Genomic DNA, 26,279 nt, shown 5'->3' on the forward strand with positions numbered 1-26,279 from the left:
TTAAACAGCTATATACCGCTATATTTACCTATATTTTCCTATAAATAAACATTTCACAGATGAATATGCTATTATATAGCTCTATATGCCTGTATATAGCTCAATATAGGTGAATATAGATATATATAGATGTCTATATATGAAATGCCTGAAACACCCCACACACATAACAAATTATTTCTATGTTAACAGAAACACTCTAAGTACCATTTTTCCCAATATATATCACTTTTATTAAAATCCAATATGGCCACCGGCAGCCATTTTGTTAGGAGACCGGAAATTTTACCGACGCTTTACATTCGTTAATACCTTTCAAACAAAAAAAATTTCATGAAATTCGGTCAAAATTTAGGCGTTCGGACAAAATAACTTTCGGACAAAATAACCCCGGACAAAATAACCCTGGACAAAATAACTACGAAACACATATTTTAAAAACAAATTGTGAATAACACCCGCTAGCAGAATATATGGCGTAGGGTCAGTGTACCAATCAACGAATATCTATGAGTTTGAGTAGTCGTATTATAAGAAAACAAAAATTTTAGAATCTTTTTATGTTATTTACTCCAACCACTAGTGTACATAACTCTTTCACAGATCTATTATATATCTCCGACCATATTCGAGTATACTGAGTATGCTCGAGTATATTTTCGAGTACGTATCGACTACATTCGAGAACATCGACTATATTCGAAAACATCGCCTATTCGAGAACATCAACTATATTCGATGACATCGACTACATTCGAGGATGCCGGCTATATTTGAGGACATCGACAATATTCTTGGACATCGATAATATTCAAATACATAGACTTTTTGCGAGGACGTCGACTATGTTCGAGGATATCCACTATATTATATGACATCGACCATAATCGAGTATATCGCCTATATTAGAGTATATCTGGAATATATTCGAATATATCTCGACTTTATTTAAGTATATCTCGACTATATTAGAGTGTCTCTCGACTATATTCGAGTGTCTCTCGACTATATTCGAGTGTCTCTCGACTATATTCGAGTGTCTCTCGACTATATTCGAGTGTCTCTCGACTATATTCGAGTATATCTCGACTATATTCGAGGACATCGACAATATTCTAGGACATTGACAATATTCCATGCCATCGACAATATTCTAGGACATCGACAATATTCGATGACATCGACAATATTCAAAGACATCGACAATATTCGATGACATCGGCAATATTTGAAGACATCGACTATATTTGAAGACATCGACAATATTCGAGGACATCGGCAATATTCGAGGACATCGGCAATATTCGATGACATCGATAATATTCGAGGACATCGACAATATTCGAAGACACCAACAATATTCTAGGACATCGACAATATTCGAGGACATCAACAATATTCGAGGACACCGACAATATTCTAGGACATCGACAATATTCGAGGACATCCACAATATTCTAGGACATCGACAATATTCGAGTATATCTTGACTATATTATAAGATATCTGGACTACATTCGAGTATGTCGAGTATTTCTCGACTTTTCTCGAGTATATTGAGTATATCGAGCGAATTCAGATCGACTATAATTGTGACTACATTGTACTGGAATTCAGTCAATACACATGAGTAGAAAATCCTAAGTGAGAATACGATCATGATTTTGACATAAGTGTCAGCGCCGCAGGCCGTGAAGAATGATGAAAAAAGCGGGGTCGAGGGGGGAGCATCCCCAGCATCCTCAGCAGCCCCCGCTGAGGGGGGTCAAGGGGGAGTATCCCCCCTTGCAAGTCAACATAAACTTTGAGCCCTAGAGCCGAGGGGGTACGCACTCTAGAAAATCTTATGAAAGATTTCAAAACATCTGAAGAATCTTCTTGTTGTAGTAATGAAAATTCCTCTACAAACATTTGTCATGTCAAGATTCACAAGATGTTTTTAGTAATATATTCTCAAACAGCAAAGCTTTAAGGTTCACATACATTCTTTATTCGTCATAGTCAAAACAAGGTTTTTAGCTTTATGAAACTTTTATAACACTCATACACTGAAGAGTGATTTTTCTTTTATCAAAGATTTCTCCTAGAATCACTCAAAGATTTTTTTGGTTACGATAGAAAAATCAGAGACATCACAAGACTTTTGCGACTCTAGAATTACAGAAGATTTTTCATTTCGAGAATTTTGAAACATCAAAGATTCCACCTTCCCCTAAATCACGCAGAATTACAGAAAGATGCTTTATTTAGAAGATTTTCAAACATGGATAAACCGAAAATATAAAAAAAGTTAATCGCTTTAGATCACTTTTCGGAGAAGTTTTCCTTCCACAGAAGTACCCAATTATTGACTAGCCTGGGTAGGGTTAGAGGAAAAACTGGTGGCAGGTGGGATCGAACCCCGGTATTTTGCGTGAAAGTCAACCACGTTACCACTGTGCCACCAGGTCCTACTCAAATGCATGATATTTTGTCGGGAAGGGTCGATCCAAAATCACTCATCTTAGAACTTAGCCTGTCTTTTGACATTACCAAACGGAAAAAAAAGAATTTTCAAAATCGGATGCGTTTTACTCAAGTTTTCGTGCAGACGGACAGACGGACATTTTTTTTCACTGATTTGGCATCTCTAGACAACCACAATAGGTTTCCCCTTACTCAGGGAGTCAAATTCGACGTGTTACGGACGTATGCGTAAACGCATAAGACCCCAGTACTTCGTACGGGTCTAAAAATCCTCTGTCAGCCAAAAGGAAAGAAATCCTCATATTCATAGAAAATCCTCAAGAAAATCTGCAAAATCATAGGAAATCCTTTAACAGGCTCAAAATAAAAAGAAGAAAATCCTTGAAAATAAAAAAAAATCTTTGAAAACTCATCCAGAATCAGTAAAACATTCTCTGAAATTCCTTGGAAAAAGATAAGAAAATCCATCGTCAAGGAAATTTACAAATATCTGTCCTCGTAAGACCTTTAAGATTTTCGGATATTGAAAGTCTTAACAATACTTGTCACATTTAAAATAAATTTGCCTAACAATAGTCATCTACCGATGTCAAGCAAAACACGTGCCCTTTAAGTAAAGATTATTGAGAATCGAAAATTTCGAAAATATCGAAAATATTAGGCTTGCAAAACCGAGTGGTAAATCACTGATCTTATGACAAGGATTATATGAGATTTTCGGGATTATATGGGATTATTTGGTGATTATATGGGAATATATGAGAAAGTGATTACCCCCTCGTACAAAACATCTACGAATTTTTATCGAAGAAAAAGAAGTCCTAATACCCTCTTGCAAAGCTTATTTAAAATATTTACCCCAAAACTTCTAAGGGCATATATGCATTACAAATCTCAACAAGCTAAACTGCACATTGAAAAAAAAACTTTGCACGAAATTATTCGTTTAAGTAAAATTGATTTATGACTAGTTGTAACCACGTTCATTTCAACTTTCGTACTTTTTTTTATAAATTTATTTAAAACCATTTTTTAGACTTAATGGCAGCACGTACTAATGGCTTTGCTGTATAACTTATAATCCTACGATAATAAATAAAATTATCACACAAAAAATCTTTTACGGGGGTAAAAAAGAAAGAACCAAACCAACCAGAGAAAGAGGAAAATTATCCAGTTAATTTTGTTGTACAAATTTAAAAATGTAACATTAAAACAAATGATTTACAATTCAAAAGTCACTGTATATATACCGGGGAAATGTAACCTGAACCGAGTTTAATATGGTGATAAGTTTTTTGTTTTAAATTTTGGGTCGTATAGTGTACTTGGCATACTTGGCGTATTCTCGTTAGCAGAGAAAGGAAATCGTACTATAGGTTTAACATTAATTTCCAACTTTTTTTTAAATATGAGCGAGAGTATATTTTTCAAACAGTGTTGCACCAAAGAAAGACAATTTCGGTGTATTCCACAGATCATTAATGTAAGAAGAATTCTTGTATATTCAACATTAGAAAATAAAAAAAATTAATTGAAGATTATCCTCGTCAAATTTTACGGCGATAATACATATCAGTACAACTGTTCAATTAAGCTTTTGCAGCGTTTTAAGCTTTTTTTATGAAAACTAATGTGTGATCTACAGTCATTAAACTTGTAAAAATGTATGTTTTCAGTACATTTAGCTTATCCGTCTGCCACATCTTTTGACAGCTTTTTACGTGTTAGTACGTTTTCTCTCCCAGCAGCAAAAACCCTATCCCAGCAAAAAAAGAAACTGTATCGAATGCCGCAATTGCATTTAAAAACGAACATTCGGTGAAATACTTTTTTATCACACCAAATGTTTATCATTTTATACAAATATGTTCTTCTTTATAATAACACAACATCGGTCATTTGCATGTAATTTAAACAGAACCAAATCAATTGTTTATGTGTTACATTTACATTATGGTAGAGAAATGTCCCATTCTTTTTCCAAATTTGTGTACTCAAGAGAAGGAAATCATGTCCGGAGCGTTAGCGGAGGACTTGACGCAGTCTAACTTCCAAAAAAAGAACGAAGAAAGACGCGGCAACTATATATAGGCGAGAATTTAAGTTTCTTTCCTTTGGCCTGTATCACCACAAATCCTATTCTATCTTATTTGCGCTTCAAATACGAGCAAAACTCGACTATGTAGCTTTAAAATTACCGGAGATACATCGTTTTGAAATTGGCAAACAATCAAAATCTTTCAACTTACTCTGTATGTTTCTATCTATCTATCTATCTATCGACGGTCGATCTCGGAAACTAGTCAGCCAATCTCCATGAAATTTTGCAGGAGTCTCAGGGTGGGCAAAAAAATAAAAATGTGATACGCCATTACCCCAGGAAAAACCAGAATTTTGTTTTATTCAATGACATAATAGTGTAATAGACAGGAATTACGTGGACGAAATCGTGAAGCAAAAGTAAACTCAGTGTAATATACATTTGATACACACACACTTACACATTCAAATTAATTTTGACAATTTCATTAAATTGTTGCTGACTTTTCGAAATGAACTTTTACCACTTTAAAGGAAAATTCTACTATCAATTACACATAAACTGTTCACTACCTAATTACACTCATTTTCTAACCAATTTTCTTAAACATTTTTTAATTTTGACGATGCGATGGTAACACTTTTATTATAAACTATATATGCGTGACTACTGAACGTGAAAGTTTGTAAATTCATCCAACTGATTGAATTCTCCGATCGTCGAAATTTCTTTCGATCGAAAAGGAAAAAATCACAAAATTAGTTCAATATTGGGGACAATGAGAGATTGTTTATATGAAATATAAATTTCAGTTCGATAAATATTTAATTGAACACAAAAGAAATCCTTTAAACCAATTTCGAAGAAAAAGTGAAAATGCAAATTTTCTTCGCGCCTACATTTCAAAATAAGTACGAAAATACGTAAGTACCATAAATTTAAGGTACTCACACACACAATTGAATATTTCGTATTTGTTTTTGCTTCACCTCTTGAACAAAATATTTACATAGAAGGCCTATCTATCCCACTGTTATATCATTGGTCTTATTGGCCTCGAAGTGGTTTCTGAGTGTGGTTTTCGAGGGTCGGGAACGCGTTTTCGGCTGTATCTTAGCAGGGCTTATTATTGGGAATTTCAGTTCTCAAAATTCTAAAAATTCTTACAAAATTCTAAAAATTCTCAAAATTCTTTAAAATTCTTAAAAAATTCTTAAAATTCTTAAAAATTCTTAAAAATTCTTAAAAATTCTTAAAAAATTCTCAAAAAATTCTTAAAAAAATTCTTCGAATATATTTTTCATTTAATATGATTAAATTTTTCGTCTACTTCCTTGACTGAAAGTCAGGATTTTATGACAGATATTTTGAAAATGTTCTACATTGGCATAAACTCAAGTAATTCTTTATCGATTTTCAAAATTTTGGGCTCATTCGATGGAAAATGAAAATCATGAGGTTAAGTTCGTAGATTAGCAATATTGAAGTAGTGAGATGGGAGTAATTTTATACACAACTTCTTTTCTTTTTAGAGTAATGCTATTCGACCGCGTGGGCAAATAGCCATTCCTAGCAGTGACGACTATTTGACCGCGCGGGCGAGTAGCCATTCCTAGCAGTGACGACTATTTGACCGCTAGCGGGCGAATAGCCAGATCTAGCAGCGCGAAATTTTATTCCACAATTTTTTGAGCGTTCAAATAGTCTACACTGGTAGGATTAGCTTTCTTTGACTCCTGATATATTTTTTCATTCAAGCGGTAATTATTAAAGATGAGAGGGAACTCTATCTGTTAAGGGCTTTCAAAACTTGAAATTCATGCTACTACAAACCGAGAAACATGATAACATAATATTAATATTGATTCACCCTTTTGTAAATAATTTTCTGTCTTACTTTCACCAACGCATAGCGCAACAGTTTTTCACGTTTCTACTAAAGCCTCCAAATCACGAAACATTGTAAAATTAATTCAATTATTTATTTGGGATTGCGAAAGTGGACTGGACTGACTCACACTTCACATAGAGCGCTGTGATCTGGATCCACTCCCAATTAGACAGCTTTTTAAAAGCGATAGTAGCAGTCATACATGACATCTAACTGCGAATTTGCCTTGACTAGTTTCAAGTTCTCTGCAGGACCATAGAGGGCATCATTATCATTACACACGTTACATGACTGTCCTAAATGTTAGCACTTAAATATTACTGTGCATGCAGTCAAACTAGTTACTTTATGTATTTTCAATATAGTGAAACATTATAGAGAATTACCGGGGATCTGACAGTCCACATCCATCATACATACCCCTCCATGCATCGCAAAACATCGCGAAAGTAGACCTCCAGCACTAATCTACTCTAATATGTGTGAAACATCTAAGACTCAAAAAAATTTCGTAAAAGGAAAATCTACTCCGATCTGCGTGAAACACCTAGTTTTAAAATTTAGTTTGTAAAGGGAAATTTTCTCTAATTTGTCCGAAACGCCTTGGTTTATGATTTAATTTATAAAATTTATAAAAATTGACAACTTAGCTATATTATAAAATTATTGTATCTGGATGTAAAACAAGCAAATACCATCGAGTTGTATTACACACAACGAGTTTTAGCGACATTTTTTGCAATGTATCGCATTCATTTTTGCGAACAAAAAAGAAGAAAAACCAATTTATTCTTTTCGACAGTGGAAATTATCAATCTAGACTTACCCATGTGTTAACTATCGTGCCTGTTATTTGCATGAAAAAGTTAGACGATACGGGTATTTAGATGATATTTTACGAAATATATTTCCCAAAAATATAGCTTGAAACAAAAAATTTTCAAATGATTTCACGATAGAAGCGGTCAAATAGTCTACAAAGGAAGAACTGGCTATTCGACCGCGCGGTCAAATAGTCTACGAAGGAAGAACTGGCTATGCGACCGCGCGGTCGAATAGTCACTCCGTTCTTTTTATTACCACGACATTTTTTCGTTGGTTGGTAGACTAGTCATTAAGTTCTAGAAATTGGGTTTGTATAAGGACAATTTTCGTTAAAAGAAAAAAAATTGTAGAAGAAAGCTACTTTTTACTAAGAAAAACACACATAAAATACACATGAAATCACTGAAAGACGAATAGAGAGAGATTTAGTTTTATGATACGAATTGTTAGCCATATTGTTTATAGAGATATGGGCTTAGGTGGTCTGTGGTGGAGGAAAATAGTCTTATAACTTCACTCGGTCTTAGTTCAGAAAAGTGAGTTTTGAAAGTAAGTTTAAGCATGGATTTACATGACATTAAAATGTTTTCTGGTGGTTCCGACCAGTGGGTGGCTAAGTTCGAATAAGTTAATTTTTGCGTGAAATTATATTCTTAAAAGAATTTTTTCCATGCTTATAGGACATATGAAAGGTAATATTTGAACGAGTGTAAATATTGCGGCCAGAGCGAAGCGAGGGCCGTAATTCAGAGAAGTTTAATTAATTCAAGAGGTAGGCAAGAGATAGTAGACTCATATTTATTGGGTGCAAACCATCGCTCGCTGAACCTTCAACTCACAGCTCTCTTTGTTTCTTCAGAAAATTAAATTAATTTTTAGTTTTTCAGTCAGTGAAAATAAAAGAGATTCACAATTAATGATGTAGCAAACAGACCATTCTTGAAAACACCAGCTTATTTAAAAATGGTAAGGGACTGCAATTATTGGAAAATTTAGTCAGTCAAGCGGCCTGACCCACCTAAGAGGTAGGGCCTAGTTTCAAACTCAAAATGGTCTTAACATTAACAATGGTTTGTTGTCGCTTTGACAATGCTTTCATTTGAGTTTGTGAGCGTTTTGTCCAGCTCGTTTAAGATGGGTCGGCACTATGTCAGGGGCGACTTCATCAGTCGAAATCGTATCAGACACAACTTCATCTGATAAAATTGAATTTTGAATTGTTCGATTATATAAACGTAACTGACAAATGAATTGCATGAATTTATCTTTTTACAGCAAAAACAAAAAATTCTTAAAAAATTCTTAAAAATTCCTAAAAATTCTTGAAAATTCCTAAAAATTCTTAAAAATTCATAAAATTCTCAAAAATTCTTAAAAAGTCTTAAAAAATTCTTAAAAAATTCCCAATAATAAGCCCTGTATCTTAGCTGTATTGAAACCTACAGAGGCGTGCGACCCATCAAATGAAAGGTATTCGTAACACGATTCGAACCAAAAAATAATTAAAAAAATCGGGGCAGATTCGTTTGAGCTAGAGTGATTAGAGTGACCAAATTTTGAGCTACTCGAGCGTAGGATGAAAGGACTAATATTTTTGCGATTATGAGAGATAGAGAGTTACTTTCTTAGGCAAAGTCTCAGAGTTTTACGAGTAGAACATAGGGGCATATGTGAAAAATGTCGAAAGTTAGAAATGGGTGGGTCAATTAGGGTTTTAGAGTTATTTTGTGAATGGTGGCAGATAGAGAGTTACTTTCTTCGGCAAAGTCTCAGAGTTTTACGAGTAGAACAGAGGGGCATATGTGAAAAATGTCGAAAGTTGGAAATGGGTGGGTCAATTGGGGTTTTGGAGATATTTCTTGAATGGTGGCAGATAGAGAATTACTTTCTTCGTCAAATTTTCGAATTTCGTCCAATTTTCGATTTTCGTCAAATTTTCGATTTTCGTCAATTTTTTGATTTTCGGCAAATTTTCTATTTTCGTCAAATTTTCGATTTTCGTCAAATTTTCGACTTTCGTCAAACTTTCGATTTTCTGTTATATTTCTGTTATAAAAAGCAGTGTTCTAAAACTTCTAAAACGACTGATATCCCAACAAAAATCTCTTCGAGAAAAGTGTGACGCAGTCTTTGAAGTACAATTTCTAAAATGAATGATATCGCTAGAGTTGACGCTTTCAGCTTCGTTACGCAAAAATTAAATTTTACACCCAATTTTAGTTCAAACAAGCTGGCTTAGTTTTTCTCATCATCTGCCAAATAATTTTTACCAAAAAAAAAAATTTACTGGAAACAACCAAAATTTTACCAAAAAAATCTGCGTCGTAAAGTGGCAAATAAATTTTCTTGCTGGTATGTTCCTCATCGAATGTCAAATTTTGACAAACACATCTGATTGATGCTAAAGTCCCAACTGAAATACTAATTTAACAAAACTTTCTGGGTCAGAGGTAAAGTAGAGCTGAAGCTATTGCGCTAAATTTGAGTTTTGTAAGATTGGTATGATACAGAACACATCAATATCTAACTTAAATAGAAACTCCAGTAAACTAGGGACTCCTTGCCCTTTATTATTGGTAGGTCTATACTCCGTCCAAGATTAAACGTATTGTTGAAATCATGTGCTTGCAGAATATTAATAAAACTGGTCAATATACAAGTCTTGTTACTATATTTACACTAGGTGTATCCCGTGCCCATAAGGGCACCCCCACATTTACAACGATCGGGGTCTTCGACCCCTCTGCATTCGAATGGTTCAAACATTCTTATGAAAAGTTAGCCCCAAACAACACCTTCTTCTTTTGTAATGCCTAATATCGTCTTTTCATTATTTATTTTTCATGCCAGGGGGCTGCCGCCCCCTGGACCCCCGCAATCACCTATAATACACCTTTTCATGCAAAACACCTCATCCCGTGTGACACTCCCACATTTTTACAGTTAAGTTAGCCCGCAACAACACCTTCTTCTTTTGTAACGCCTAATATCGTCTTTTTATTATTTATTTTTTATTTTTCTTCTGGACCCCCGCAATCGCCATTAATACACCTTTTCGGAAAAACACCTCTTCCCGTGTGACACTCTACAGAAAATCATCAATACCGAACAACTTTGCCGAAAAAACCAACTTTCCGTCTGCTTCACATAAAAAATTACAAAAATCGAGGGGGTGGTCACTCAAACACAAAAGTGTACACTGTGGTCACTTCCATACAACCACTCTTTCAATAACCAACAACTTTGCCGAAGAAACCAACTCTCCATCTGCTTCACACAAAAAGTTACAAAAATCGAGGGGGTGGTCACTATTACCTAAAAGCGTACACTGTGGTCACTTCCATACAACCACTCTTTCAATACCCAACAACTTTGCCGAAGAAACCAACTCTCCATCTGCCTCACACAAAAAGTTACAAAAATCGAGGGGGTGGTCACTCACACACAAAAGCGTACACTGTGGTCACTTCTATTCAACCACACCACTCACCTCTCAAACCCATACAACTTTCCCCAAAAACAAATCCATTTCACCCAAAGAAAAACTCAAAATCATCATCGATCACTGTACGTTGGAGTAGCTCAAAAATGGCCCACTTGGAGAGCTGTCACTCGCTCGAAATTGATCCGAATTTCCTAAATTTTTTTTCCCTCGATTCGTAGGATTGTTACCTTTCATTGAAACCCTCACACGCCCCTCTAGCTTCTAAAACAGCCGCTCCGAATTACAAACGTGTTCCCGTTGGTGGTCAAACACCCTACTTACCACCTTAATTCCAACAAATTGAATCCAATTTTTTGTAATATAGTATTACACAAGTTTTTCAAACGAATACTTTTACTATTATTACTATTTTACTATTATAACGACGAGATGTTTGTCTTTCTGTTTGTCCGCTATTTACCGTCAAAATGAAAGTTCAGAGCAAAAAAAAAAAAAAAAAACACTTTTTGATATGTTGTAGGGAATGGTCTGAAACGTGGAGAAAACGTGGTCCGGTGAAAAGTCTGTTCGGAGATAGTGAAGTTATGACTGTGCGGAGGTGGAAAATGGCAGAATCGATATAACTCGGTTATTTTGAGAGATGGAGCGTCGGTGGGGGAAGAAGAAATGTTCCATTTATTGTGGTGAACAAAGTTGCAGAAGAAAGTTTTTTTCTAACTTTTCATCGGGAGGTGGTATAGTGCATTTTATGGGTTTTTTTGAGGGTCTGGAAAATGTTTTAAATTGTGGAGCGGCTGTTTCGGAAGGTGGTGAGGCGTGTGAGACCTCAAATGAAAGGTATTGATGGTACGAAGCGAAGAAAAAAAAGTGGAAAAAAATTGGATTCAATTTGTTGGAATTAAGGTGGTAAGTAGGGTGTTTGACCACCAACGGGAACACGTTTGTAATTGCGGAGCGGCTGTTTTAGAAGCTAGAGGGGCGTGTGAGGGTTTCAATGAAAGGTAACAATCCTACGAATCGAGGAAAAAAAAATTTAGGAAATGCGGATCAATTTCGAGCGAGTGACAGCTCTCCAAGTGGGTCATTTCTGAGCTACTCCAACGTACAGTGATCGGTGATGATTTTGAGTTTTTCTTTGGGTGAAATCAGGCCCTAAGATTGGGGAATTCATTTTGGAATTTTGGGAATTTTTGGGAATTTTGGGAATTTTGGGAATTTTTGGGAATTTTGGGAATTTTTGGGAATTTTGGGAATTTTTGGGAATTTTGGGAATTTTTGAGAATTTTGGGAATTTTTAGGAATTTTTGTGAATTTTTGAGAATTTTGGGAATTAATTCCCCAATCTTAATGAGATATTTACTTTTTTCTTACTAGTTCAAACAAAATCACTTCTGTTGGTCATTATTATTATTTGCTGAAATAACCATAAACGACACGAAAATAAAGGGTGTAAACATCTTTAAGTTATAAGACCCGGAGCAAGTCTTAATCAGATTAGTCGATATTTTCTGAATTACATTTCTTGTGACTTGTATGGCTTGTGTGATTCGATATATTTTTACTAAACCACAACCAATATCAGCAACCCTTTTTCACTGAAAGTAAAGATATGGTAGAGATATGAAAAAAAATCGAATTCTGATGTTGTTATCAGTGTTCGACCAATTGTGCTTATATGCATGTGTTGCACCTTTACTAACATTTATAAGAAAGTCTTTAAGACTACATCCTAGAGAGGTCCCGCTTTGAAGATGATCGCACGCGAAAAAGAATTGCAACTGAGCTGCCCGACTAATAACGAACTAGTGACACCTCGAGTGACACTAGTCTGCGTTAATTTGCTGGTGAAACAATTTAATTTTATAACTATCGAATAATACTGAAATAACATACATCGGATGAAACTAAAATTTTGTTCGATCTAAAATTGGGTGGTCTCCGTTGCGATGCAAAAATTAAGATTTGCACAATTTAGTCTGGTTAATAATAATGTTGACCTAAAAAACGAGAAAGTAGCTATTTTTTCGCCTCATGCTTTTGTTTCGGGGAGAAAAACGTTAAATCAAACCTTACAGACATGAAAAACGTTGTGTTAGCCTCGGGGAGAAAATAGGAAATTCCAACACGGGCGAATTGCGGCCATCGCTCCGCTCAAGTCGAAAGCTTCGTCTTAGTTGGAATTTCCTATTTTCTTCCCTTGGTTAACAAATAACTAGTTCAACCTTTTCAACCTTTTTCGATTTCATTTTTATCACTCATGACAAAATATGATTTTCGCCTTCAGCTCTGTCTGGAAACTTCTCACACGCTAAAGAAGACTTTTAGTCCTAGGTACGAAATGTACTATTTCAAATAAAAAAGACGGGGATTAAGACGGTTGGAATGAAAAAAAAAACTACAATTTTCTCACCAATCATTAGGGCTCGCTGGTAAAGATACACTGAGTTCAATAAAAATCATAAGATTGGATTAATGTGAACAGAAATTGTGTAGCAATTTTTTGCAATCGTTTGCATTTGTAAAAAATATTGAAAAAGCTTTGTTCTCTCTTTTGATTGAACGGCTGTGAAGGGTTGATAGGAAAACTCAATTTGTATAATTTTTCAACTAAAATCTTTCTTTTCCAAATTTCTTTATCTTGGGAACTATTTTAACAAGTGAGCAGTCTTTTTTAACAATTGACAAGTAAAATGCGAATCTTCAGTCTAATTTATTTTAAGACCAGTAAACTATTGACTGATCTATGTTTTTGACACACGATATAGAAAGAAGTGTACCTTAGTTATGCCAAAGGGCCTTGAGCGAGTTTAAGACGAATCGACACATAGCTAAACTATAGCCTAAATTTGTGCAAAAAATAGTAATTTATGCAACCTCGAAAAGAAGTTGCTCGCTTCGCTCGTTTCATAACCACATCGTGTGACGAAAATTACCTCGTTTCGCAACATGTTGCATACAACATTTTCTGCAAACAGCTGCGAAAAGTGAACTTTCGAAATGCAAACTTGCCACAAATTTTTTTACAACAAAATTCGTAAATTTTTCAATTACTTTAATCATAGAAGCTCTGCTATTCAAGTAACCATTCACAGTCAATGTGTAAATAGAAAAATTCAGTATCGCGTTACTTGTGTATTAATTCGCACAATTTTGGTGAAAATTGTTTTTTTTTAAAGTAATTTAGTGAATCTGTGCAATGAATCCGGTTCGGTTTTGTTGAAATTCTTAAAGCGACATTATAATGGTTCAGCAGATGATATTTACTTGGCAGCATAATAGTGATGAAAAGTAGTTTCTTTTAGTCACTTGTGATGAAAATTAAAGACACCAGGTAACCAGCGAAAAAAAGAGGCAAATCGAGGCATTAGAAAGTTCACTTTTCGCAACAAGTGACGAAAAGTAGGACCTTCCGTTCAAGGCTGCATACTTTGGGGACGTCACGCAGTTTGCCATTTTATTAGATAATACACACCACATCTGATGATTTTATGTAAAGAAATTCACCACATCATCAAGACGACGAGAATCATCACAGGAGGTGAATTTTTGTATGAAATCGGTCATTTTATCATCAACTGTGGTGTGTATCCCGCGTATCTGCATCTGCGTGACCTCCCCAAAGTATACAGCCTTGCTTCCGTTGCCTTTATTGCGAAAAAAGTTGTATACAACTCTGAGATAAATGATTTTTTAGGCACACGATGTGTATTGTCACACTTGACCTGCGGTCTCGAGTGACAATCACATCATTGCCTAAAAAAGCATTTATCCCTCGATTGTATAAATTACTATTTCGCAGCGCCGTTACAGAAATTCCTAGTTTTAAATATTGTGTTGATTAATTTTTTACAAAATGTTTTTTTTTCTCATAAATTGGTTTTTGAATGCGAACCATCGATTTCCTATCAAAACTACGCATTATCTTGACGAATTCATAAAATTTAAGCACAGCCCCAAATTTAAATTATCGAAAAAAGTTGAACCACACCGTGGCTAACAATGACTTAAATATGCAGCATGTTTTAATCATCAATCCATAGGACATCGTCATGACAAAGGCAGATTAGCGCCATTCGAAAACTTAGATAATAGTCTGAAACGCAAAGTTTTCGACACTTGTGTCCTTCCAGTGCTCACTTATGGAGCGGAAACGTTAACTTTAACGAAAGCATCCGAAGAAAAATTGAGAGTGACACAAAGAGCCATGGAACGGAGTATGCTTGGAATAACACTCAGAGACAGAATGACGAATCAATGGATTCGACAACAAACCAGGGTCGTTGATGTCATGGAAAGAATAGCATCTCTGAAATGGAGCTGGGCGGGACATATTGCAAGAAGGACAGACGAACGTTGGACCAAAAAGATCATGAACTGGCGACCATATAAAAGACGAGCTATAGGTAGACCACCAGAGAGATGGACAAACGGAATTAAGAATATTGCAGGTACAAACTGGCAGCAAATGGCAATGGATCGTACGAAATGGAAAGAAGTTGGAGAGGCCTACATCCAGCAGTGGATAGAAACAGGCTGAAAAAGAAGAAGAAGAAGAAGAAAACTTAGATCCTAAATCTTTCTATTCACAGCACAAATTAATATAATATGGCATGATCGTAATTTTATTACAATTGCTAAAAGTTTCTTATATGCAGAATGAGCACCAGCTGAATACCACCAGCTGGTGTACATACAAACAAAAACACTTTGTATTGTATACAATTCAAAGACAACCTACACACAGTGCATTTTTACGTTAAGATGACGCACATAACACGTATGAATGAAGTAAACACATTGTTAAGAATGTGTTTTGATTGTTTATCATACAATAAGTGTGTGTTAGTACATCCAGCTGGTGATATTCAGCTGGTGCTCATTCTGCATATATGAAACTTTTAACAATTGTACATATTCTCATTTTCTCAAAATGAGAGAAACGAAGAAAAAGATAATATGTAGCAAATAAGTGAAAATGGGAACATGAACACAATATTGTGCATGACAAACAGCCTGTAAATATTTTTCATTTTTACAGGCTGTACAGTAACCTAGAGTAGGTGATTTTTGTGAATTCTTGGGAATTTTGGGAATTTTTGGGAATTTTGGGAATTTTTGGGAATTTTGGGAATTTTTGGGAACTTTGGGAATTTTTGGGAACTTTGGAAATTTTGGGAATTAATTCCCCAATCTTAGGGCCTGGGTGAAATGGATTTGTTTTCGGGGAAAGTTGTATGGGTTTGAGAGGTGAGTGGTTGAATAGAAGTGACCACGGTGTACGCTTTTAGGTAATAGTGACCACCCCCTCGATTTTTGTATCTTTGGCTGTGAAGCAGATAGAGAGTTCGTTTCTTCGGCAAAGTTGTTGGGTATTGAAAGAGTTGTCTACTGAAAGTGACCACAGTGTACGCTTTTAAGTAATAGTGACCACCACCTCGATTTTTGTAACTTTTTGTGTGAAGCAGATGGAAAGTTGGTTTCTTCGGCAAAGTTGTTGGTTATTGAAAGAGTGGTTGTATGGAAGTGACCACAGTGTACGCTCTTGTGTGGGAGTGACCACCCCCTCGATTTTTGTAACTTTTTGTGTGAAGCAGATGGAAGCTTCGTTTCTTCGGCAAAGTTGTTGGGTATTGAAAGAGTGATTGTATGGAAGTGATCACAGTGTACGCTTTTAAGTAATAGTGACCACCCCCTCGATTTTTGTAACTTTTTGTGTGAAGCAGATGGAAAGTTGGTTTCTTCGGTAAAGTTGTTGGTTATTGAAAGAGTGGTTGTATGGAAGTGACCATAGTGTACGCTTTTGTGTGTGAGTGACCACCCCCTCGATTTTTGTAACTTTTTATGTGAAGCAGATGGAGAGTTGATTTCTTCGGCAAAGTTGTTCGGTATTGATGATTTTCAGTGGAGTATCACACGGGAATAGGTGTTTTTTTCGAAAAGGTGTATTAATGGTGATTGCGGGGGTCCAGGGGGCGGCAGCCTCCGCTCAAACCATTCGAATGCAGAGGGGTCGAAGACCCCGATCGTTGTAAATGTGGGGGTGCCCTTATGGGCACGGGATACACCTAGTTGTGTTGAGAACCTTAAGTGCCCATTCCACTCAACAAAAAGTACTCCGTGAGAGAGCAAACTGTCAAATAAACAAAGCAAAAATTGAAACAAAAATCAATTTGGTCTTCCACACGGAGTACTTTTTTCGGTAAGAGGAAACTAAGCATTAAGATGCTTTCTGTCTCAAATAAACTCATCCGTTTACGAAAAAATGATCATTCGTTTACTTGACAGATTGGTTTTAAACAATAATCAAAGATTCTCTAAGAATATTGCACCATGATTTGTAATGAAGCCTCGCTTTTTATAGCACGTGATCTTTTGTTTAAACACATCTGTCAAGTAAACGTATGCACCAAACGGACAAGTGTGAATTCAGCTTTAAAGTAAAACTGCACATTCTAAGCAGCTCATAAATAGCATCAATTTTATGGACGATGGACTTTTGTGCGGAGGAACGAATTGTGTATAAAGTCGATGGACTTTTGTGCGGAGGAACGAATTGTTTTTTTTTGTGTATGAAGCAGATGGACTTTTGTGCGGAGAATGTTACTTTTTTGTGTGTATGAAGGATGGACTTTTGTGCGGAGGAACGAATTGTGTATAAAGTCGATGGACTTTTGTGCGGAGGAACGAATTGTTTTTTTTTGCATAAAGGATGGACTTTTGTGCGGAGAATGTTACTTTTTTTTGTGTATGAAGCAGATGGACTTTTGTGCGGAGGAACGAATTGTGTGTTAGAAAAGTCTATAAAAGCCGGTTGCACCATGTATCTGTATTGTAGTTACTCGTTAACTACAGCCCAATCAACTACTAAAAAAAATCGTTTTTCGTAAATTTAAAGTAAATTGTTTAAAAATGACCAATTATTTTTGTCGAACCTGCGGAGTGCCAGGCGATCCGTGGGTGGAATGCGAGAATGTAATCTTTGGTGAGCCGTGCGGTGGAATCATAGATTACATGGAATCGGTTAATTGCCAGGCCTGTGGCGAAACGTTCTCGAAATTCGGTTCAGATCCCATTGATTGTCCACTTTGTGGATTTGGGGAACCGGTGGTACCAACTCCAATTGTCAACAGCCATCTGGACGCGACGCGAATCGACCACTTGGTTGTTGTGGAGCCAAAGCCCGTCAATCGAAACGAAGCCTGTGGCGGCCATGTCGTTAAGTTGCATGAAACACGGTGCGAAGCTTGTAACAATTTGTACAAGCTATTTCATGCCAAGACATCATGTCCGTACTGCGAACATGATCCCATCACATACATCTGCCCGATACGTTCATGCCGCCAGCAGATTGACTGGCTCGCTTTTGAGTATGGCATCTGTCCGCATTGTGGCGAGGATCCGAGCAGTGTTGTTACTGCAGGTTAAAAAAAAATGCTACAAAAACCCCAAAAAAAAGTTTAAAAAAATCCCGAAAATCAAAAAAAAATATTTAAAAAATCCAGAAAAACCAAAAAAAAATTAAAAATACCGCAAACCCACAAAAAAAGTTTAAAATCCAGAAAACCTAAAAAAAAATAATACAAAATTTCAAAAACCCATCCCCAAAAAAATCCATAAAACGAAATCCTGAAAATAAATCATTTACAATATTCCTCCGCACAAAAGTCCATCTGCTTCATACACAAAATGTTGCAAAAGCCCATCGTCCATAAATTTCCATCGACCATACATATACACGAAAGAGCACGCAATTATTGTATAATGTTATGCGTGGTGTACTTTCGTGTATATTGTGGTCGATGGAAATTTCAAAAGAAATGTAACCTTTTATGTCAGTATGAACGATGGGCTTTTGCAACATTTTGTGTATGAAGCATGGACTTTTGCGCGGAGAATGTTACTTTTTTTGTAGTATGGATGGACTTTTGCGCGGAGGATACATTCGTATGTGAGCAAAGTCTATTTAAGCCGGTTGCAATATGTATCTGTATTGTAGTCGCAAATTGACTACAGAACAAACAACAGATCAAAAGCTATCGTCATTTTTGAATTAAATTTTTTTCTTACGTGAAATTTGTGCGTCGTCGTAATTGTCTTCATTAAACAATGGATACTTATGAGCCCATCGAACGCTGCAGCCATTCTGCTTTCAAGGGACATTGTCTCTCATGCCGAAAAATTAAGGCCTTGAATGCGGTTTTCCAGCACTCAACGGATGTGGTTGAGGCCACCGCTGAATTTCGGATGTTAAGTGGCGGAAGACGACTCATTCTGCACACAATCTGTCGATCCGGTAAGGAGCATACCGCACGATGGAATGGCCGGAGAATCAGAGAGAAAAGATTCGATTGCAACTGCAGAATCAACCGTTCGAAGGCACTTCTTCATGATTCCATCAATTTCCATCGCAGTTTATGCTTTCACAAGCAACCCGTTAAGAACTGCTCCGTGTGCACACGCAAATCGAACCTTGAACATGTTTTCCGGTATTCAACGGACATTGTTGAAGCCTCTATCGGTACTCGCATACATAAATCTGGGAGAGTTGCTGCAGAATTGTACAGTAAATGTAAAGCGGGCAAAGAGCACCGTCGCCTGCTGACCGATTTGAACAAAAGAAATGTTGGTGATCCCAATCAGTTCGACTGCCGATGCGTCAATAATTGGATGCGTGTACGTCAGAAGAAAACAATGATGGAACGGTACGGTGTGCCATGCACAATGCATGTCCCGGCCATGCGTCAAAAAGCCATTCGATCGGCTTATTCACACAAGACGTATGAGTGGCCGTCCGGACGTACCTCGGCATATCAAGGTTGGGAGAACTTCCTCTTTGATAAACTGCTTCAGCAACATGCCGAAGCAGATATTATCGCCGGAACAGACCAGCAAGAAAATTGCAAATTGCAAAAATTTATCTGTATACTGAAAACATACATATCAACAAGTTTAACGACTGTAACTGACAAAAGCATAAACATTATTGGAAGTACCACATCCAGGAGCGTGGAACAAACGAAACTTGTGGCATCATTACTTTTTCGTTTCCGTACACTTCTGAGTATCCCACGTGCATTTGAAAAAGGAATGGTGCCACAAGTTTAGTTTCTTCCAGCTGCACAAGCCACTGGATGTGGATTTTAAAGTTGGTAACGTCGACCCACCCTAAAAGACATTCTTTTATTTTAACTTAAAAGCTCCATTCTCAAAATTGAGGCCATAAAATGCATAAGTCTAATCGCGCTGAATTACGCCCGACTGCAAAATGAAACAATAAAATCTAAGGCCTAGACTAGTATATTGACTCACCCAAGATGTGGATATAGTTACATTTGTCTGGTAAAGTTTGGAAAAGAATGCCTGTTGCATTGCAGGTAATCAGTGTGTCAGTGTGCTGTTTTTTACATCTCAACGAGTTATGAAATTATGAAATCTGCCAGGTGTTAGTAATCATACATGGTTACTGGCGTGATATCGACATAATGAAGTGCATTACTCGTCGATTGAAACCAAGTTTGTGAAAATCGGTTCACAATTACCCAAGTCAAGCGTTGCAGGTATTCAGGGCCGTAGCTACTAAGGAGCGAAGGTGTACTGGGCACACCCTGGAAACTCTTGAGCACACCCTGGACCGACTTGAGTTTAAAAAAATAATAATAATATTAATAGTAGATTACAGCAGAGCCTATGTAAATGAGTAATACATGTGTGCGATGTTTGCGGCGTGTGAGCCGTCCCTTTGCGTACCTCCGTTTTGTTCATTTACGAAAAAATGATCATACGTTTACTTGACAGATTGGTTTTAAACAATAGCACACATGATAGGCCTTTTATAACACGTGCTCTTTTGTCAAGTAAACGGATGAACCAAACGGACAAATCTGAATTCAGCTTTAAAAGTAAAATAACGAAAACTGCACATTCTAAGCAGCACATAAATTGCATCAATTTATATGGACGATGGTCTTTTGTGCGGAGAAATGTAATATTGTGTGCAAATAAAAATAATAATTTGAAAAAAGAAAGAAAATCAGTTTTATTTGCATACAATATTACATTCTCCGCGCAAAAGTCCATCCTTCATATATACACAAAATGTAACATTTCCCCGCGCAAAAGTCCATGCTTCATACGCAAAAACAAAACAATTCGTTCCTCCGCGCAAAAGTCCATGCTTCATACACAAAATGTTGCAAAAGCCCATCGTCCATAAATTTCCATCGACCAATAATATACACGGAAGAACACGCAATTATTGTGTGTATAATGTTATGCGTTGTGTTCTTCCGTGTATATATTATGGTCGATGGGCTTTTGCAACATTTTGTGTATAAAGCATGGACTTTTGCGCGGAGGAACGAATTGTTTTTTTTGTGTGTATGAAGCATGGACTTTTGCGCGGAGAATGTTACTTTTTTGTGTGTATGAAGCATGGAATTTTGCGCGGAGGAACGAATTGTTTTTTTTTTGTGTATGAAGCATTAGGCCTGTTCATTTTAGAGAAATAGTCTCAAATTCATCCGGCATGGTGTCTATCTGGTCCGGAAGGCTTAAATATTGGACCCGTATTTTTTTTAGAATTTAAAAAAAATAGTTTAGATCTGGGGAGCGAAGCATTTGTTCAAATGTACGAATGCGTTTTTTAGAAGAGTAAAAAAGATATACACCATAATTCTCCTCTCTTCTAACCAACGCTTTCGTACATTTGAACAAATGCTTCGCTCCCCAGATCTAAACTATTTTTTTAAATTCTAAAAAAAAATACGGGTCCAATATTTTAGCCTTCCGGACCAGATAGACACCATGCCGCATGAATTTGAGACTATTTCTCTAAAATGAACAGGCCTAATGAAGCATGGACTTTTGCGCGGAGAATACAATTGTGTGTGAGAAAAGTCTATATAAGCCGGTTGCAATATGTATCTGTACTGTAGTTACTCGTTGACTACAGCCCAATCAACTGCTAAAAAAAATTGTTTTCCGTAAATTCAAAGAGTATAACAATGGAGTCACACGAAAGTTGTGACCACAGCGTATTTAAAAGACATTGCGAGTCTTGCCGGACCAAAAAATACCTTGAACAAGCCTTTAAGTATTCGAAGGCATAAGAACCAAAGTCGATCTGCACACCGTATGCACATCCGGGAAGACCCACGTTAGACCCTATGAAATCTTACGGCGATACAACCGTGAGATGCCTGATCAATTTGATTGTAATTGCAATGGAAACTTGATGACCAAACGCAGACGGCAAACATTGAATTTTGATCGTGTAGTTTGCTTCCATTGCACGTTAAGAGTCAAGAGTTGCACGGTTTGCAGAAGAAAGAAGAAAATTGAAGCCGTTTTTAAAAGATCGAGTATGTGGTGGAAGCATGGATTACATCGTCCAAAAAAAGAGAGTCGATCTTACATACCATCTGTCAGTCGATGAATTTATAAACCTTTAATTGAAATCCAGAAACGAAAGATCCAAACCTATTAATAAGTCATGATGTTTGTGTTAGACCCATAATGTTAGACGAATAACTTAACAGGAGGGTATACCATGAATTATTTGTAAATGTTTTTTTTCCTCGGAGCTGAGCACACCCTGAAAATCGAGTATAGCTACGGCCCTGCAGGTATTTATGGTTTTTAGCTAACATCTAATACACTTCTCTCAGATAAAAAAGCTCTGCTCCCAACAGAAATTTTGGTTAACCAAATTGTTCAATCAACGATGAAATACATAGCTGCGACCCACAATGAGAAGTCCCCGCTTTCATGAAATTGAGCCAAAAGCCTTAAAAATACTACCTACTACATGCGGTTTTTTATGCAATACAATCAAATTAAAAGTTAATTTTCATAATACAAATAATGCAATGCAACAATCGTTGGTAACGAGGTGTACACCATCGCCTATCCGATAATTTATTGTCTAAAAAACGTGAAAAATGTTTAATGCAAATTTATTAACTTACACACTCATTCACATATCATGCAAATGGAAAACGGTTAATGCCAACATAAATTATGTATTTTGTAGAATATTTGAGGGGAAGTAGACTAGCTAAATCAGCAGAATTATAATTTATTCATTGAAAATAGACGAATAATTGAAACGTTCTTTTTTCATCGCATTTATCGAAAATGTGTATTAACATTTTCTGCACGTAAGCCATTTTATTTCCGAAACTTACCTAAACACCAGCCAATATTATGTACGTACATCGTAACAACATTTTGGAAAATTAAATCATTCGCTTAACACCGCCAAAGACTGTCCCAAGCCAGTTTGAAAAAGAGTGGAGGGAATGAAGTTTAACGAGGACGTAGCAGTAAATAAGATAGGATTAGATAGATCAATCTTAAGGCTGAATGAATCGTGAGCTGGAAGCCGAAAGAATTGGGGTTAAGGGACCAACGTTGAGGTGGAACAACACGATCAGGAAGCCAAAGGATAGAACGATCCCAGAATTCTTATTAGCTACTAGGTTAAGCTTTTAAAGGACGAATAACCTTTTGCTCAGATAGGTTCAAAAGAATGGGCAAAGCTTTATGGAAAAGAATGTTCAAAAAGAGTAACACTACCCCGTCGGGCACTGTGCACTTTGATAGGCACGGTGGTCCCGGAACGTGCAGAAATGTGCGGGTCAGAGCTCGAGGATTACCGGGGGCGAGCAAAGTAAAGCTTTCATACTCACCAACCCGCAGTAGCAAGCGTGGTGTTTTAATGCTAAAAACCTTCAAACGAAGCCATAACGAATTATACATTGCCACATATAATGTCAGAACATTGTCGTCAAGACAAAAAATGCAAGAAATGGAAGAAGAGCTAGAAAAGATAAAATGGGATGTTGTGGGAGTGAGCGAAGTGAGAAAACCTGGAGAGGAATGCCTGAAATTACAATCAGGGCATACATTCTTCTACCGAGGAAGTGACAGTCAGATGCTGATGCACGGTGTTGGATTGTTCATAAACAAGCGGTGGTCGGATCGCATAATTCACACGAAAAGCATATCCGATCGAGTGATATACGTAAGCCTGAAGATAAATAACAGATACAGTGTCAAATTAATTCAGGTTTACGCACCCACGTCCACTCATGATGACGAAGAAGTAGAAAGATTCTATGAAGATGTCGAGAAAGCTCTGGACGAAAACCCTTCACATTACCAATATCTAATCGGTGATTTCAATGCGAAGCTGGGAAAACGAGAAGAAGACTCCGAAGTTTCTGTTGGTAGTTTTAGCAACGACCAAAGAAATGAGCGTGGAAATACTTTACTCAACTTCTTACAGCAACACAATTTGTACGCAATGAATTCATTTTTTGCAGGAAAGCCTCAACGGAAATGGACTTGGGCTAGTGCAGATGGTGTAACGAAAAATGAGATCGATTACATCATAACTGGCTGTAAGTCAACCGTTAAGAACGTTACGGTCCTAAACAATTTTTCAACCGGTAGTGATCACCGAATGGTTCGTGCAAGAGTCACGTTAAATACCAGATTTCAAAGATCACAACTAGTTCAGAAAAGTGAAAGGATTGACGTACAACGGCTTTACACACAAAATGAAGAATTTGCTACGAAAATGACTGCCGAATTAGATAACGTCAACAATCAATGTGAAACATTGGACGAATTGAATACCAAAATCGTCGATACAATAATGGGTTTCATGAAATCCAAATGCAAATCCGTCCAAGGGAAAGAATCAAAACTCAGCAGAGAAACATTAGACCTGATCGCAAGCAGAGCAGAGTTGGTAAAAAACGGAGGACGAGATTCGGTGGAATACCGGAACCTGTCTAAAAGTATCAACAAAGCAAGGAGATCAGATGAAAGAAAATATAATGTCCAATTGGCTCAAAACATAATTGAAGCTAACTGCAATATGAAAGTCCTACGGAGAAAAATGACAAACGCCAAAATAGAAATCTTCAAATTACGAGACAAAACAGGAACGATCCAAACGGATCGAAATGCAATATTAAACATTGCAACAGAATTTTATGAGAATTTGTTTTCTTCAGCAAGACAGAGTCCAACGGAAGAAACCGAAGATAGACCAATAATAAGAAACGTGGGATCGGAGGATATGCCCGACATAACTGTTGATGAAGTCAAAGCTGCAGTAGCCGAGATGAAAAACAAAAAGTCTCCCGGAGAAGATGGTGTTCCAGTGGAAGCCATTAAACTAGGTGGAGACTCATTATTAAAGGCAATCACGGCTTTGTTTAATCAATGTCTCCAATGGGAAGAAGTACCAGAAGCCTGGGAAAATGCGGTAATTACATTGCTGCATAAAAAAGGAGACATAACAAAGCTGGAAAATTACCGACCCATAAGCCTATTGTCAACACTCTACAAGTTGTTTATGAAAATCATTACGAAGAGGAACACTAACAAGTTCGACTTCTACCAACCTGTTGAACAAGCTGCTTTCAGATCTGGTTTCAGCACAAACGACCATTTGCAGGTGATGAGAACGCTTATTGAGAAGTGTCGTGAATACAACATCGACATAGTCTTGCTATTCATAGACTTCGAAAAAGCTTTCGATTCAGTGGAAACATGGTCGATATTGGACGCATTAGACGAATGTAGAGTAGACTCAAGGTACTCCAACACAATTCGATATGTGTACAAAAATGCTACTTCATGTATAAAACTTCATAAGAGCACGGAGAAATTCAGAATTGGCCGAGGTGTAAGGCAGGGTGACACCATTTCACCGAAATTATTCACGGCGATTCTGCAGAGTATTTTTAGGAAGTTAAACTGGAGTAAAATGGGAATAAAGATAAATGGAGAGTACCTGAGCAATCTCCGCTTCGCTGATGACATTGTACCGATAGCAGCGAATCTAGGTCAGGCTCAGCTTATGCTACAACAGTTAAGTGAAGAGGCGAGCAAAGTTGGCCTCAAGATGAACTTATCGAAAACAAAAGTCATGACCAACATCGGGGACGATAGAGAAATCAAAATTGGTGACACTGTCATTGAACGAGTCGACAGCTATGTATATCTAGGACATAAACTGAAGTTAGGTCTGGACAACCAAACTGCAGAAATAAGACGTAGGATTGGTCTTGCATGGGCAGCGTTCGGAAAACTCAGACTAATTTTCAAAAGCAAAATGAATAATAGTCTGAAACGCAAAGTTTTCGACACTTGTGTCCTTCCAGTGCTCACTTATGGAGCGGAAACGTTAACTTTAACAAAAGCATCCGAAGATAAATTGAGAGTGACACAAAGAGCCATGGAACGGAGTATGCTCGGAATAACACTCAGAGACAGAATGACGAATAAATGGATTCGACAACAAACCAGGGTCGTTGATGTCATGGAAAGAATAGCATCTCTGAAATGGAGCTGGGCGGGACATATTGCAAGAAGGACAGACGAACGTTGGACCAAAAAGATCATGAACTGGCGACCATATAAAAGACGAGCTATAGGTAGACCACCAGAGAGATGGACAAACGGAATTAAGAATATTGCAGGTACAAACTGGCAGCAAATGGCAATGGATCGTACGAAATGGAAAGAAGTTGGAGAGGCCTACATCCAGCAGTGGATAGAAACAGGCTGAAAAAGAAGAAGAAGAAATCATT

The 26,279-nt window shown here is 36.9% G+C and overlaps 2 long non-coding RNA genes across 2 annotated transcripts; one reads left to right on the forward strand and one right to left on the reverse strand.

Annotated features, from left to right (window-relative positions):
* Nucleotides 1-1,888: 1,888 nt before the first annotated feature.
* LOC119081998 lies at nt 1,889-14,613 on the reverse strand. The gene is made up of 4 exons (XR_005088559.1): nt 14,299-14,613; nt 14,049-14,077; nt 12,977-12,979; nt 1,889-1,899 (listed from the first exon to the last, which is right to left on the reverse strand). It is a non-coding gene; the product is annotated as an uncharacterized LOC119081998 (long non-coding RNA).
* LOC119082000 lies at nt 5,220-20,067 on the forward strand. The gene is made up of 3 exons (XR_005088561.1): nt 5,220-5,554; nt 8,674-8,675; nt 20,054-20,067. It is a non-coding gene; the product is annotated as an uncharacterized LOC119082000 (long non-coding RNA).
* Nucleotides 20,068-26,279: the final 6,212 nt, after the last annotated feature.

Source organism: Bradysia coprophila, unplaced genomic scaffold (assembly GCF_014529535.1).
Source record: "Bradysia coprophila strain Holo2 unplaced genomic scaffold, BU_Bcop_v1 contig_373, whole genome shotgun sequence".
In the NCBI taxonomy this organism is placed as follows: domain Eukaryota; kingdom Metazoa; phylum Arthropoda; class Insecta; order Diptera; family Sciaridae; genus Bradysia; species Bradysia coprophila.